Source organism: Bubalus bubalis, chromosome 13, assembly GCF_019923935.1.
Source record: "Bubalus bubalis isolate 160015118507 breed Murrah chromosome 13, NDDB_SH_1, whole genome shotgun sequence".
Taxonomy (NCBI): Eukaryota; Metazoa; Chordata; class Mammalia; order Artiodactyla; family Bovidae; genus Bubalus; species Bubalus bubalis.
Window position 1 is genome coordinate 2,278,909 of NC_059169.1, and position 17,496 is coordinate 2,296,404.

Genomic DNA, 17,496 nt, shown 5'->3' on the forward strand with positions numbered 1-17,496 from the left:
TCCATCCATCTACCCACTCATCCTTCTGTCCATCCTCCCATCAACCCACCCATCCTTCTACCCATCAACTCACCAATTCTTCCACCCATCTATCCATCCATCCATCTATCCATCCTCCCACCCATCCTTCCATCCACCCACTCATCCTTCCATCCATCCATCACCCACCCATCCATCCATCCATTCATCCTCCCATCCTTCCGTCCATCCATCCACCCATCCTCCCATCCTTCCATCCATCCATCCACCCACTCACCCATCTATCCATCTACCCACTCATCCTTCCATCCATCTTCCCACCCATCCTTCCATCCATCTGTCACCCACCCACCCATCCATCTACCCACTCATCCTTGCATCCATCCTCCTGTCAACGCACCCATCCTTCCATCCACCCACCCATCTACCCAGCCATCTTCCTATCCACCTACCCATCCTTCCAGCAATCAACTTACCAGTTCTTCCACCCATCTATCCATCCATCCATCTATCCATACTCCCACCCATTCTTCCGCCCATCCACCCTTCCATTCACCCACTTCATCATTCAATTACTGTGTGCCTCCTGTTTACCAGATACCAGGTTAAGTACAGGATAAATGAAAGTGAATAATATGAAGCCCTTAAGAGATGTTCTATTAAAAAGCAAATCACTGTGGAAGGAACCTGTCACTTGTCAAGAGTGTGAAATGAGGTTATAGATCTGAAAACTATAGTCTCACAATAGCTGGGAGTCACATTGAGAGCTGGGTTACAATTGAGGATCATGAGAGTTGCCCTGAAGGGGTCTCTGTGAGAGATGAGAGGGAGTGAGAAACGCGCGACTGAGCGGTGGGCCCCGGTTCATCCCCCGTCCAGGCTGCAGGCGAGGCGGGGGGTGGCCATAGCGCACAGACCCCCCTGGGAAGAGCACGAGGGCCCTTTCCTCTCTCTCCGCGTCTTCCTGTCACTCCTTGTTCTAAATCATCCTGAGGACACATCTGTGCTGGGCCTCCTTTTGACTTGCACGAGAACTTTTCCTAAGCTCAATTCACATGATGCAAACAAAGCATTTAGTTGGATTAGACCTGAGATGATTGCTCTGTGGTATTAAAAGGTGTTCCCGGGGTCACTTTCGAGCATGTGGGTTTGTGTGAAAATCACGCTCCAGTCTCTCGTCCTCTTCAACCTTCCAGACTTAAGATGCTTTCAGGCCGTGCCATAAGTAGTGCTTTGTCCTTTCCACCACTTGAGTTTTCTGATTCCTCAGTCTCCCTGTTGGTCTGATAGGCTACAATGATGCACACCGAGAAGGTAATTGTCAAGCGTTTGTGAAGCCTGCTCTTGTTTCTTCACATGCTTTCCTAAACCCTGGGAGGGGCTTTGGTACAACCCACATCTCCTGACAGGATAAGATGTACGCACAGGAAATATTGGATCATTAGGGGCTGAAAGACACCCGGGTTGCAATGGTTGTCAAGCTCTGCAATCCGCTCTTCTGCTTCCAAACCACACCCCGTCATCCACCATGCCATCACCCATCATGCCAGAGATCTGAGACTCTTCCCTTTAGGACATGGAGAGAAATGTTCTACCAGCCTGTTTTTTTTCTGAAAATGAGTTTTCCTGTCTTGAAAGAGCATTGTCTTCCTGCGGACCGCACAGGCGTCTCCCAGCTCTGAGATGCAGACACAGCCCACTGGTCCGGTAGAGCCTCCACGTTCGTCAGGACAGGCGTGAAGCGATGCTGAGTCCAGGTTGCCTGGTTTCCTCTGGGCTCCGCCACGGTGCCTCACCCTCCAGGGTATCCTTGTACCTCCACACTTGGCCTGGCGAGATGGGATGGAGGGGGGTGGCCACCCAAGCTGCCCGCCCTGACCCAAAGCCTCTGGGCCACCCATCTCAAGGTCACAGCCTCCTTGGTACTCAGGGCATCTCACATTTGCTTGTAATGGGGGGCTTCCCAGGTGGCACTAGTGGTAAAGAACCCGCAGGCCAATGCAGGAGACATGAGAGATGCGGGTTCCATTCCTGGGTTGGAAAGACCCCCCTGGAGGAGGGCATGGTAACCCACTCCAGTATTCTTGTGTGGAGAATCCCATGGACAGAGGATCCTGATGGGCTACAGTCCATGGCGTTGCAAAGGGTGGGACCCAACCATAGCGACCTAGCATGTAGGGTTTGTTTAAAGCTTAGCATTTGTTCTGCAAGTTGAAAAAGCAGCTTTGGACCAGCAAAACCATTTCCTAGCCCACTTTGGAGCTGGCGGGGGCTGGGGAGACCTGGCTCCCTGCGGGGCGACCAGCTTCTGCCCACCGGGGGCTCCCCTGGGTCTGGGTCACCTGTGGGCCTGCCAGGCTGCAGGTACTGCGGGGAGGGGGGCCGTTTCTGGGCTCTGAATCACCGGCAGCCTCCGCGTGGGGGGTGTTTCCTCTCATTAACGCCCAGCCTGTACTTCCTGAGCTGACGCCCGCATGGGCGCCCTGTCCTCATTTACCCGCCAGAAATAGCTGCGCCTCCTCTGGGGGCTCTGCGCCCCAAGACAGCGCATCTGCTGCTGCCCACCCCCGCCCCCTCCCGGGGGCCGAGAGCCGGGCTGAGTCACGGCGAAACTGAGTCACTCGGCCGCGACCAGGAAAGGCCTTTTTTAGACTCCAGTTTCCAGCGGAGTCGGTGACTTCTGAAACTCAGTTCCGTGTTTTATCATCCCTGTTCTGGATGGTCCCTGCTAGCTCTGAGCAGGTGTGTTTCCCACGGTGATTTATTTCTCTGATGCAAATGAGAAAATTCTGCAGAATGTTTTGAAGCAGACTTTGCTAGCCAATTCGGGCAGATAATATGTATTTACCAACCAGCTCTCTCACAAAGAATTGTGAAGCGTTTCCACAAATCCGGAGTGGCAGGAGAGGTGGGTTCGATCCCTGGGTCGGGAAGATCCCCTGGAGGAAGAAACGGCAACCCAACCAGTATTCTTGCCTGGAGAACCCCGTGGATGCAGGAGCCTGGTGGGCTGCAGTCCCTCGGGTCACGAAGACTCGGACACGGCTGAGCATGTATGCGTGGTTTCTCACAATGTGGAGAGAGATTCCCAGGGCAGACGGCAGAGGGTGCCCTGCCACTTGTAGCCACGCCCCACCTTGCAGGAGGGTGACAGTCTTCTGTGATAGCAGCCGGGACAGACTGAGACCCTCGTGAGACAGGGCCCAGAGGAAGTCACAGATTCGAAGTCCAGAACAAAAGACCTTGCCTCTTCACTGGAGGCGTTGTAAGGCTACGCAGCAGAGGGCGTGAATGTGGGTGTAGAAACAGCTGGTGGTCTTTTTCCTTACCTGCTGTAACATCCTTACCTAACACAGTGTTAAAGATCAACCCTGCAATCCTAACAGGAAAATGCGTGCATGCTCAGTCACTTCAGTCATGTCCGATTCTCTGTGACCCCATGGACTGTGGCCTGCCAGGCTCCTCTGTCCATGGGCTTCTCTGGACAAGAATACTGAAGTGGGTTGTCATGCACTCCTCCGGGGGATCTTCCCGACCCAGGGATTGAACCTGGGTCTCCTGTATTGCAGGCAGATCCTTTACCACTAGTCGCACCTGGGAAGTCCCTTCAGGAGGTCAAGTCCCTGTAGTTACCGGGGGGGGGGTCCCTCCCCCGTGTTCCCTCTGTCATGAGGCTGAGTCCATCTCTGCCCCCGAGAACTCCCTTCCTCCCTGGACTTGATGCTCCTCGGGGACCATGTAGGACACCCACTTCAGCAGGTGGGCCTCCCTGTCAGTGGGATTGCTCCTGCTCTGCATGGAGGACTCAAGGGGCACCAGATGCTCTGCTCCCTGCCCTCCTGACCTTCGCCAGGAGGAGAGGTGACCTTGGGAGCTGCCCAGCAGGGGTGCTGACCACATGGAGCAGACAGAACCCAGCCGGCTGACCCACGACGGAGCAGAATCTCCCCAGAGCCCCTGGGCCCATGAGTGTGAGAAGCAGGTCATAGAAACCGCTGAGATTTTTAGAATCCTTTTCTTATGCAGCATGGACTGACTGACATGGTATCTTTGTGCACAGAGAGGGGTCCTTGGTGAGCCTGTTCTGTGCGGAGGATGAGTCTGGATGACAAAGTGTGGGTTCAGCTCTCGGGGGAGGGGTGTTAGGATAGGGCCCTGGTGCAGAGACTGGCTCCAAGTTCAAGCGCTCCCCAGAGAAGGGGAGAAACCCAGGGCAGCGTTTTCTCCTTTAAGCCTGCTGAAAATAAGCACACACACACACACACACACAGGAGCAGGGCAGCCAGGAGGGACACGGAAGCAGAGAAAGAAGGAAGGTGTTCTCCCGGCGTCCACAGTGGAGCTGGGCGCTCTCTGCTGTGGGCGGGACTTGTATGAGTGACGAGGTTCGTTGCTGGTGTCTTCAGGCTGAAGCCTCACCCGGGCATCGTGAACCGTTCCCGACTCTGTCTACCCAAGACAGCACTTTGCTTTGTGAGTCCCGAGAAAAAGACTCACAGAAGCCGTCCCGAAACACAAGTCCTCTGTCGGTTTTCTTTCCATCAAGAAGACTTTGCATCAAGAACCCTTGCGTCTTCTTGAGACTTTCTTTCAGAAAGAGCCCCTGGGAGCACCTTTGTATTGTCCTGTGGGTGGTGGGCACCTTATTAATATTAACCATCTCTCCCCACATTGCTCTGCTTTTCAGTTGTCCCATCGGAGCTCCTGCTTTGAAGTGGGATTTTCGAACAAAGTGATAGCATCATTGGGGTGATTGGCCCAGCTATTCTGAAAGCTGTAAGTGGCTGAGCTCGGCTCTGGGATCAGGCAGGCAGACCGCAGTGATCTCGGGTGCCCAGCAGTGGGGCTGGTTCAGAGGCGTGTTCCCCATACACTCAGCCTCCCTGGATTCCCGGAGACAAAATCCGCTCCGTGGAAAGGCAGGGAGCAGGCTGGCTTCCCAGGTTCCCAGAGGTGGTCCCCAAGCGACTTCTGTCCATCGCAGGCTCTCCTTGAGGCCCTGGGATGGGTGTCACCCCCTGGAAGTCCCCCATGCCGCGGCCACCTCTCTGAGCAAACATATACCGCCCGGGTGGGGTGTGCATGGGTTTCCACCCTTTTAAGCCTGACTCTCAGGCCTGGGGGACTCTCACAGGGGTTTGAACTGTAGACACCACGGAAAGAAAACCGACAGAGGACTTGTGTTTCCAGATGGTTTCGGTGAGTCTGTTTCTCGGGACTCACAAGGCAAAACACTGTCTTGGGCAGATAGAGTCAGGAATGGTTCACGATGGCCCGGGTAAGGCTTCAGCCTGAGGACACCAGCAACGAACCTCGTCACTGATACAAGTCCTGCCCACAGCAGAGAGCGCCCAGCTCCACTGTGGACGCCGGGAGAACACCTTCCCTCCTTCTCTGCTTCGGCGTCCCTCCTGGCTGCCCTACTCCTGGGTGCCGCCCTTGTGAGATGGAATGGCGGGGTCCCCTGGCTCAGCTGGGCGTGCCTGGGGCCTGCCAGCAACTTCTTGTCAAGTTGGATCTGGTGAAGCTGGGGAGGCGCCGTCAGCCCTAAACAGCAGCCCCTTGGGGAATTCCCTGGAGGCCCAGCGGTTAAGACTTTGCCTTCCAGGGCAGGCGTGGGTTCGATCTCTTGTTGGGGAGCTATATCCCACATCCCTGGTGGCCCAAACACCAAAAACATAAAACACAAGCAATATTGTAACAAATTCAGTGACTTAAAAAAAAAATGGTCCACATTAAAAAAAAAAGTGGATTACATTAAAAAAAAAAAAAAAAGCAACCTTTTGTCAGAGATTGTAACTGGCAACCAATGTCAGCTGTCTCCGAGAAAGGCCTTCCCACCTCCCGCCAGAACTTCCCACCTCCCGCCAGAACCAGCTGGAGTCCTGGGGCCTCCACCAGCCAGAGGCTCCCAAGAAGGCGTCCAGCGCCAGGCTTCTTGTTGCCTGCACTAACAGACTCTTTCCCAGAAAAGCTCTTGCAGTTTCTACTGAAGCCTTTTTTCCCCTCACAGACCCAACCGTGTGACCGTGGGCTGTGCCAGGGTGGGCGTCCAAGGCCAGCCTCCCTGCAGAGTCCTGTGACCAGCCCAGCTCACCCCTGGCTTTCAGTTTCTGGGAAAACACCGTCTCCTGGGAGTCTCGGCGGCCTGGGGGGACGCGTGCCCCCTTCCTACCCCGGCGGGTGCCCGGGGCTCTCTCCCCCACGACCGACTGTTCCCTGAGTCTCTGCTTTGTTCTGGTCACTGGATTCAAAACTGTTTTCAGTTTCTTTTCAACTTTCGTGGGGAACATTTGAATCCTCGCCTGCGAAGGCCAGGAGGAAAGGCTTCTTGTCCAAGGCCTCACCACATTTACATGTTCTTGAAACTTAGTAAAGCAGTAACTTAATGACTCCGTTGCGCAGACTCTTGTCTAAACCAGCTGCACAGAACTTCCAGCCCTCCGATGATGCTCTATTCCTACGGCTTGAGGCGTGTTCCCCAAAAGGTGTGTTCACATTCTGGTGACCTGTGACCTGATTTGGAATAGGGTTGTTGCAGGTATAGGTAGATAAGATACGGTCCTGCTGGAGTTGCTTGGCTCTCGTCTAATGTGACCAGGATCCTTAGGAGAAAAGGAGAGACACCACGGGAGCACAGATGCATGCAGGGAGAGCGCCACGCGACCACGAGGTGGACACCACAACCACCGGAGGCTGGCAGAGGTCAGATGGCTCCCACCCAGAGCCGCCCGCTGACCCCTGATTTCAGACTTCTGGGCCCCAGACGGGGTCAGAATCAAGTTCTTGGTTTGCAGCTCTGTCTGTGTTGCTTGGTGCTGGCAGCCCTGGCACTTTCCCACGGGGGTTACTGAACACGCTACCCCTGCCCAGCAGACTGTGGTCCCCAAATGCTTGGGGACACAGAGCAGTTTCCACGGAGCCCAGTCTGGCGGGTACATGCCCGGAAGAGATGGGCATTCTGTGATGCGACTCTGCCACTTTTCACAGAGACGACCTGGGCGCCACCTAGGACGTGCCGGAGGGGCTGACCGGGTCCAGATCTCCCTCCCCCTACTTCTCCCTGATGCAGCCCTCTCTGGGGATTGCCCGTCCTCAGGGCACAGGAAGCCCGTGGTGAAGGGTCCCCAGGCACCTCGGCAGCCTGTACACCAGACCTTGGAGTGACACGGAGTTGGGTCTGAACGCCAGCTCTGTGTTTACTCAGTGTGAGCTTGGGGCCACCTTCCCAGGCCTCAGTATGCTCCCCTGTGAAATGGGCATGTAATTTAATCTGCTCTAACCTCAGAGGACATGATGTAACACAGACTGCCCAGCCCCTGGCCTGCCAAGCCACTGTGCTCCATGGGCGTGGCTCTCACATGATCACCAGGGAAGGAGCAGGTGCGGACCCCTCTTAGCTACAGAGCACCCCATCTTTACGGGGGTTGCACAGTTCAGGGGGGTCCACACCACACCTGGAACTCACCAGCTGAAGTCCAGACAAATGTGTTAAACCTGTATTTTAAAAGAAAATCATTTAATACATTTTTGAGTAACATATTCACCTGGTTTAAAAATGTATAAAAAGAGAAGCTCTGAGGAACCTCTCCCCTACTCTGTCTACCCCCCTTCTGCTAGCACCCCCTCCCACCACCCCAGGAAAACTCTATCACTACTCGCTCACACGCTCCCAGTGTTTCTGAAAACACAGAAAAAATAAAAACTATACTTTTATTTTCCCCTTTTTTAAGATGAGTGTCTTCACGATGTGCACACTTCTGAACGTGGCTTCTTTTGTTAACTAGTTTATTACTGGTTGACTCCAGCATGGTGGTCTTCAAGCGTTCCTACACAGAGAACCTCTCCCGTCTTCCTTACGCTGCACACACTGCCACATGGATGCATCACACTCATTTTAAAGTCACTCAGTCGTGTCTGACTGTTTGCGACCCCGTGGGCTTTAGCTGCCAGGCTCCTCTGTCCGTGGGATGCTCCAGGCAAGAATCCTGGAGGGGGTTGCCATGCCCTTTCCCAGGGGATGTTTCTGACCCTGGCTTCCTGCACTGTAGGCAGATTCTTTACCGTATGAGCCACGAAGGAAGCCCATACTCATTTTAACTTGTCCCCTATTTATGGACTTTTGTGTTGTTTTCCTAACGTTTACTGATATCAGCGAGCCTGCTGTAAATAACCCTGGCAGGTGCATCTGCAGAGTAACGACCTAGAAATTGGTTTCTGGTCACAGAGCGTTAGCATTTGAAATTCTGACCGACGTGAATTTTCCCTTCACGTCCAGACTAATGTGCGCACCAGTGAAACTCAAGATGCCGCTTGGCCTCCATAACAGAACGGACAAGGAAGCTTTCTAGAAACGTATAGAGGCAAAAGATGTCTGGTTTCGTTTGTCCCGTTATGAGGTTACGAGCGAGGCTGAGCACTTTCCAATACGTAAGGATCCTTTGATTTTTTTTCCTTTGTCTCAACACGATGAATCATGTCATTTGTGTAAAGACAGCGAAACAACCCTGTGGAGAGACCCACGTGGTGTGACTGTCTCCAGCCAACAGCCGTGGGGTGAAGGGTCCTCCAGGTGCTTCAGCCGCGAGCCGAGCGCAGCCCAGTTCATCGCAGCTTCTGTTGTCTGTGTTTCTGACGCGTCGCATCTGGGAACTGGCCGATGCTGGAGCCGCTGCCCTTCCCGGGGCCGGTTGACTCCTAGAGATGGCAAATGTCTCGGTCTTTTTCAGCTGCTTTGGCACAATGTCACAGACAGGGCGCTTATGAACCACAGAAATCGATTCCTCGCAGGTCCAGAGGTTAGAAGTCCAAGATCAAGGAGCCAGCAGACGAGAGGTGCCTGCTTGGACCTTCCCTCTCTGGTTCCTGTGGCTGGTCTGACCCTCATGACACCCCAGACCCTGCAGCCTTAGACTGGAACTTCGAACGGGACACAGAGAGCGCTTGAGTTATTTCATTTGCTCCTTTCCAAAGCATTCTGTTTCATCACTGCCATCCTAAGAAGACCTTATATTGACAAGGGTCTGTTTCTCACTGTATTTTCCATCTGTTTGAAGAGTCCAGACACCTTGTAGTCTTTCCCGTCCCTTTGTGTGTCTGTGTTTTTGAAAAGTATTTATTTGCCGCTTCAGGCCTTAGTTGTGGCAGGCGGGGTCTTCGCTGCCCGTGTCACCCCCCGGACTGTGTCCCGCCAGCCTCCTCTGTCCATGGGAACCTCCAGGCAAGAATACTGGAGTGGGTTGCCATTCCCTTCTCCAGGGGATCTTCCCAACCCAGGGACTGAACCTATGTTCCCTGCGTTGGCAGGCAGATTCTTTACCACTGAGCCACCTGGGAAGCCCCTAAATGTGCACAGGACTGCTAAATATATATATATATATATATATATATATATATATATATATGCGCGTGAGGACATATGTATTAAAGTGATCTATGATGATCTTTTATTTATTTATTTCTGCCCTGAGAAATATGGAATCTGAGTTCCCTGACCAGAGATTAAATCCGTGCCCCGTGTTGGGAGCATGCAGAGTCTTAGCCCCTGGACTGACGGGGAAGTACCAAGTCTTTCTATGTGTTCAGGTCACGGCATCTGGAGGTATAACCCTGAATACCACTAATGACATCCTAAAACCTGTCTTATAGCAGACAAGGAAAAAAAAAAAAAAAAAACGCAACCTGAACAAACTGTTTTAAACAGAGAATAATAGTAATGAGCCATCAAATGATGTTGTAAGCACTCTCTGAGGATGTGGGGAAAAGTATGCTTTCAGAATTCATTATATTTAAAAATAATGCCATGCAATTTTCTTGGAATTGAAGTAGAAAGTGGACTAGTGACTCCAGAGGTTGGGGAACTTGTCTCCCAGGCAAGCAGAGCCCCGGGACCCGAGGGCACCCAGACCTGGGGGAAGGCAGTGGGTGTGTCTCCGTATTCCCATAAAAGGCTCCAGTAGTTTCCATGTGAATCTGTGGGGCGTGAGGAAGTCACATGGCAGCTTCAGACCAAAGAACACAACGAAGTTTCAGACATTCGGGGAAGTTGCCCGATTCTTGACGACAAGCGCCGTCTCTGCAGGGGCCTGATCTCCAGGGAGGGTCAGCGGGGACGCCCACAGGGAAGGAGGCCGGAACGTGGGCCTTGCCCTCTGATGCCAGACCCAGCAGGATCCACCAGGGACCCGCTCACAGAGGGGGCTTCAGAGGGTGGGCCAAGGCTCTCAGCTCCCACTGACCCCTGCCTGCCCCAGTGTGTTCTTCCTTGTCTGAGTCCAGAGGCCAAACACCCAGGACCAGAGCCAGCCGACTATCCGCCGGGTCCCACCAAGATGCTCCCAGGAGGCCGTTATTCTCCGAGACGGGCACGAGGGGGCAGCACAGCCCGCGTCAAGCAGCCCCCACTCCCGGCAAACACGCCCTGTCCCAGGAGGGCAGCTCTGCAGAGGCCCGGCCAGACGCTCAGGCCTCCTGCCCTGCCCCCTGCCTTCCAGCGCATGCTCACACATGCACGCGCACACAAACACACCGTGCACGCACACACACGCGCACACACACTGGCTGCTGGGATCCACGTGCCTGCAACCGCCACACAATCCCGTGTGGAACTCCTCCCCATCACACGACAGTGTTTGGAGGGGGTTCCAGCTCAGCTCCAATCTCTCAGAGACCCTCGGAGGCCTGGCATTGCTCCAGGATGGGTGAAGGACCCTGTAGGGGGCAGCCGCCGGGCTTCCCCAGGGGCCAGCTGCCTGTCTCCAGACGCTGACCCAAGACCCAGGTCCCACGGCAGCCCCTTACCTCAGGGCACCCAGCATTTTATCCTCCCAAAGTGTGGTCAGCAATCCAGCCCAGCCTCTCTGAGCCCCATAATTAAGAGACGGTCCTGAGTCAGGGCGGCCTCTTGGAGACGCCCCGCGGTCCCCAGGATGGAGCCATATCACTGGGCGAAGTGGACCCCGTGTGATTGCGGGACTCACAAACAGGACTCGCCCCTCCACTCTCGTCCTGGAGTTAAACACGTGGCATCTAAGAGGTGCAAACAAGCTGCACACTGTGGAGGCTAATCTCATAGTGACCACAAGCTTGCCAGCCCCGAGAGGGGGCATCATCTGAAGTTTTCCAGCCATATTGTGGGGCAAGATTGTCCTAAAAGAAACTGAGTGTCAAGACTTCTGGTGACAGTGGTTGGTGTTTTCCACCTTGGACATCATGAAAAAGATGGGTGGTAACATGCCCAGAAGATGTGCCATATGCCCGGGAAGCTGTGTGGCATTGGGGGCACCCTCTGAGCAGGGACAGGGGCGGCAGGGCGCCTTGAGATGCAAGAGCTCCCGGTGGGCTGCAGTGGGCAGTGGGCAGTGGGCTGGCCGGCTCTTCCCCAGGGGCCTGTCTGCCCGCTCACCTGGGCAGGGACAGGGCAGGGAAGTCTGAGATGCAAGTTATGGTCCCCCCACATTCAGAAAAGAGAGGACACCAGCTCTGGTCTCTTGGAAGCAGATCAGATCAGATCAGATCAGTTGCTCAGTCGTGTCCGACTCTTTGCGACCCCATGAATCGCAGCACGCCAGGCCTCCCTGTCCATCACCAACTCCCGGAGTTCACTCAAACTCACGTCCATCGAGTCAGTGATGCCATCCAGCCATCTCATCCTCTGTCATCCCCTTCTCCTCTTGCCCCCAATCCCTCCCAGCATCAGAGTTTTTCCAATGAGTCAACTCTTCGCATGAGGTGGCCAAAGTACTGGAGTTTCAGCTTTAGCATCATTCCTTCCAAAGAAATCCCAGGGCTGATCTCCTTCAGAATGGGCTGGTTGGATCTCCTTGCAGTCCAAGGAACTCTCAAGAGTCTTCTCCAGGGGTGGGGGGGGGGGGGCGTGTAAAAAAAAAAAAAAAGAGTCTTCTCCAACACCACAGTTCAAAAGCATTAATTCTTTGGCGCTCAGCCTTCTTCACAGTCCAACTCTCACATCCATACATGACCACAGGAAAAACCATAGCCTTGACTAGACGAACCTTAGTTGGCAAAGTAATGTCTCTGCTTTTGAATATGCTATCTAGGTTGGTCATAACTTTCCTTCCAAGGAGTAAGCGTCTTTTAATTTCATGGCTGCAGTCACCATCTGCAGTGATTTTGGAGCCCCCCAAAATAAAGTCTGACACTGTTTCCCCATCTATTTCCCATGAAGTGATGGGACCGGATGCCATGATCTTTGTTTTCTGAATGTTGAGCTTTAAGCCAACTTTTTCACTCTCCTCTTTCACTTTCACCAAGAGGCTTTTTAGTTCCTCTTCACTTTCTGCCATAAGGGTGGTGTCATCTGCATATCTGAGGTTATTGATATTTCTCCCGGCAATCCTGATTCCAGCTTGTGTTTCTTCCAGTCCAGCGTTTCTCATGATGTACTCTGCATATAAGTTAAATAAACAGGGTGACAATATACAGCCTTGACAAACTCCTTTTCCAATTTGGAACCAGTCTGTTGTTTCATGTCCAGTTCTAACTGTTGCTTCCTGACCTGCATACAAATTTCTCAAGAGGCAGATCAGGTGGTCTGGTATTCCCATCTCTTTCAGAATTTTCCACAGTTTATTGTGATCCACACAGATATAAACATCTGAATGCAGAGTTCCAAAGAATAGCAAGAAGAGATAAGAAAGCCTTCTTCAGCGATCAATGCAAAGAAATAGAGGAAAACAACAGAATGGGAAAGACTAGGGATCTCTTCAAGAAAATCAGAGATACCAAAGGAACATTTCATGCAAAGATGGGCTTGATAAAGGACAGAAATGGTATGGACCTAACAGAAGCAGAAGATATTAAGAAGAGATGGCAAGAATACACAGAAGAACTGTACAAAAAAGATCTTCACGACCCAGATAATCACGATGGTGTGATCACTGACCTAGAGCCAGACATCCTGGAATGTGAAGTCAAGTGAGCCTTAGAAAGCATCACTACGAACAAAACTAGTGGAGGTGATGGAATTCCAGTTGAGCTATTCCAAATCCTGAAAGATGATGTTGTGAAAGTGCTGCACTCAATATGCCAGCAAATTTGGAAAACTCAGCAGTGGCCACAGGACTGGAAAAGGTCAGTTTTCATTCCAATCCCAAAGAAAGGCAATGCCAAAGAATGCTCAAACTGCCACACAATTGCACTCATCTCACACGCTAGTGAAGTAATGCTCAAAATTCTCCCAGCCAGGCTTCAGCAATATGTGAACCGTGAACTTCCTGATGTTCAAGCTGGTTTTAGAAAAGGCAGAGGAACCAGAGATCAAATTGCCAACATTCGCTGGATCATGGAAAAAGCAAGAGAGTTCCAGAAAAACATATATTTCTGCTTTATTGATTATGCCAAAGCCTTTGTGTGGATCACAATAAACTGTGGAAGCAAATAGATGGCTTAATTCAGTGGTTCGCAGAGTTCAGGCCCCAGACCAGCAGCAAGAGCAGCCCTGGGGACCTTGTTACAGACACAGACCCCAGGGCCCCAGCCCAGACCTTCCAGCCCAGCAACTCCGAAGAGCTGAGAGCCGACACCCGCGTGTGATGAGCGCTTCATGTGGGGGAGACGCACAGTCAGGTGTGAGCACCCCTGGTTCACTTAAATAGCGACCTGGAGATGTGAATGAGTATTCAAAACTAAGGGGTTAAAAATAAAGTTGTCTTTTATCCAGTGAATCCCTTCCTAGGAATGGACTTTCTTTTATGCATTTATTTTTATTTTTAATTACAGTATAATTACTTTACCATATTGTGATGGCTTTTGCATCAACATAAATTGCCTATTGGAATACACATGTCCCCTCCCTCTTGAACCTCCGTCCCGCCTCCCTCTCTATCCCACCCCTGTAGGTTGACTCAGAGTGTGGACATACTCCTGCAAGCGTGCGATGAGGCAGACATAAGCTCTGGACAAGATGGAGACACGGGAGGGTGGTCTGGCAGCGCTCTGGTGAGCTCAGGGAGGATGCATATGTGGTGAACACCTAAGATTTCTCGTGATGCGTTGGCTCTGCAGACGCCAGTCCGTGAAGACGCTGGATTCCTGGTGGTAAAGGGAAAGCCTCCTGCCCAGCCGTCTACAGGACACAGCCCTACTGTGTGTGCCATTGGCGGTAACATGCACACACACACACGTTAGATAGTTTGTGCCTGGAAAATACACAACATGAGCTCATACAAATTTAATAATTTTAGAACTAGCCAGTGGGAAGAAATAAAAACCAAAAAATGAGACAGGGGGAGCCCAGAAGTTTCTCTGGGCTCTGCTGTTTCTCCCTGTCCCCCGTTCTGGACGGTTATTACCCTGCTCCTCAGCAGACCAGAGCACGAGCTCATTTCCTCTGTCTGTCTGTCTTCCACAGAAACCAAGATATGAGGTTGCATCATGCTTGAAGATTCGCAGCAACCTCATAACCTTTATTTCCAGACTAGTCTAATCTCATTGCCTAATTTCTCCTCAGAAACCCTTAGTCATCTTTGGGGTTCTTCTGTGGAAGTGCCTAGAGTTGGGCTGATCTACAGATGCCAGGATAAGGCAAAATTCATTTCACCAGATAAGATGATTTTGTTAGGGTCGTTACGAGTCTGTGGCTAATCATGATTGCAACATCGGGGTCCTCACTGGCTGAGAGTGATATTCGGCTGATAGATACAAGAGAAGCAGACTTTAACACGTGGCATGAATGAGGGGATGTGAACAATTAAGTGGACGAATAGATAGAACTGATGCTTTTGAATTGTCGTGCTGAAGACTCTTGAGAGTCCCTTGGACTGTAAGGAGATCAAACCAGTCAATCCTAAAGGAAATCAACCTTGAATATTCCTTGGAAGGATTGATGCTGAAAATGAAATTCCAAAACTTTGGCCACCTGATGGGAAGAACTGACTCCTTGGAAAAGACCCTGATGCTGGGGAAGATTGGAGGCAGGAGGAGAAGGGGATGATAGAGGTTGAGATGGTTGGATGGCATCACTGACTCAATGGACATGAATTTAAATAAGCTTCGGGAGTTGGTGAAGGACACGGAAGGCTGGTGTGCCTTCCCATGGTGTCCATGGGGTCGCAAAGAGTCGAACACAACTTAGTGGCTGAAAAGCAACAACATAGCTGGATAGACAGATGGGAGAGATAGATAAATAGATGATAGACATAGATAAACAGATAGATGAATGCTAGAAATAGAGGGATGGATGGGCAGATAGATGTTTATAGATAGACAGACAGATGGGATAGATAGATAAATAGATGATAGACATAGATAACAGATGGACGGATGATAGAAATAGAGGGATGGATGGACAGATAGGTGTTTATAGATAGACAGGGGACGGCGGAGCCTGGTGGGCTGCCATCTATGGGGTAGCACAGAGTCGGACACGACTGAAGTGACTTAGCAGCAGCAGATAGATGGGATAGATAGATAAATAGATGATAGACATAGATAGATAGACGGATGATAGAAATAGAGGGATGGATGGGGAGATAGGTGTTTACAGATGGATATACAGATGATAGATGACAGAGAGATATGAAGGTCTTCAGTGATCAAACCTCGACCACAAAACATGCTCAGCTCCTCTTGACACAAAGCAGCTGTTCATGGGGATGCCCCAGTCTCCGTACGTGGGGGCCTGGAGACCAAAGCTCCCAGGGACGGGGCCCCCCGCTGACGAGACATTAGGGCCTCCTGTTAGCCGTCGGCATGTTGGGTCTGCAGAGCACCCACGAGGGCAGCTGCCTCCACAAGGGAGCCCCGGTTCCCCCACTTCCTGGCCTCCCCAAAGACTCAGGGAAGAAAAACTTCTCTAGAAGGAGGAATCTATCACAACCACAGCCCGAAGCACTCTGGTCCTGTCAGAAGACAAGCCACGGGGCTAAGGCATGTGCCTACAAGGACCCCGGGCCTGTGAGCCGGTGGGTAGGCAGCAAGGGGGAGCTGCTGTCCGTGCCCGGCACCTATGACTGAGGGTGTTAGGGCAGAGAGAGCCCACTGCTCTTAGGGCCAATGGCAGTGACGCTTTTAGTCCTTTTAAGCTCTCCCGTTGGAAAAGATACATTTACTCATTTTGGGCCTATGCTTAGTCGTGTCCAACTCTTTTGTGACCCCATGGACTGTAGCCTGCCAGGCTCCTCCGTCCATGGAATTCTCCAGGCAAGAATACTGGCGTGGGTTGCCATTCCCTTCTCCAGGAGGTCTTCCTGACCCAGGGATCAAACCCGCGTCTCTTCTGTCTCCTGCATTGGACGGGAATTCTTCCAAGATCAGGTGAGATCGGGTGCGTTCAGGGTGGTATGGCGATAGATGGCAGGCCAATGAGTTACCATTGTGCCTCCATTTTAATTGGGAAAAGAAAAGAAACATGGAGATGAGTTAGTTGCCCTGGAAACACCCAGAGTTCTTACCTGGATCCTGACTGTGCAGCGGGGAGCTAGGCTTCAGCTTCAGCTTCATGGCACCTGAACGGCGTTCTTAAACTTGGCAACCGTGAGAATAGAGGAACTGTGAAGCCCAAGTGCCTGTGAGGGTGGATGCGCAGCGGCGGCCTGTCCCCTCTCTGGGGACTTGGAGAGCGTGTAATCCAGGTGTGAGCCCCCTGCCTGCGGATTGGTGCCATTTTCTAGTCTCTGGGGGCTGTGGCGAGGCCCTGTTCTTGGAGCTGACTTCTTCTCTGCACTCAGCATCATTCTTACCAATTTCTGGATTAGTTATCTGTCCCTTTTAGATAGAGTGTAAATGATGTATCAGAGGTTATAAATTACAAGTAATTGTTATATCCTAATATAAACCCCATTAAACATAAAGGGATTATCCAACTGACATTGCCTAAAGCAACAGTTCTGGGAAGGGGAGGCTGGAGGGCTACAGACCGTGGTGGCAGACTCAGACGCGGCTGAGTGACTGAACAACAGCAACCAGAGCGACAAGAGCCAACAGTTGAATGTGTGTTTAAAGAACGATGATGGAAAGCACCCAAGAAATGAAAGATAAACGTGTACTTTTAGAAGCACAGGAATGCTTTATTTTTATAATTCAAGACAATTTTTTTAATATTCTATAGTGGAAAAGTGTAATTCGAAATACGAGGCATCCCTTTATTGTATTTTTTAAAAGCTCTAATTAAAAAAATATGTGTCAGAAACCACTTTAGCTTTGCAATATTTTGTAGAAAAGAGTTGCTGATAAATCTCAACACAAGTTGAAGAAAGTAGAAAAAAATGAAATGCATAGTTGGAGATGTTCTACTCACTGCAAAAGTATCATTGGGATAATCTGGACTAATTTATCTCATTAGCAAATAATCACAACTTCTGGAACTCTTGGGAATTAACGTGGACATTTTTTCAAAGTAGTACCTCCAAATTATGTTAGCTCACAATGGAATAAATGTGATTCTGAGGACAAATTATTACAAGACCTCAGAATGGAATTAGCATTTTATCAGATTATTCAACACACGGACATGAATCCAATATCAATTGTTTGATGAAAGAGCTCTTGTTAATTCGT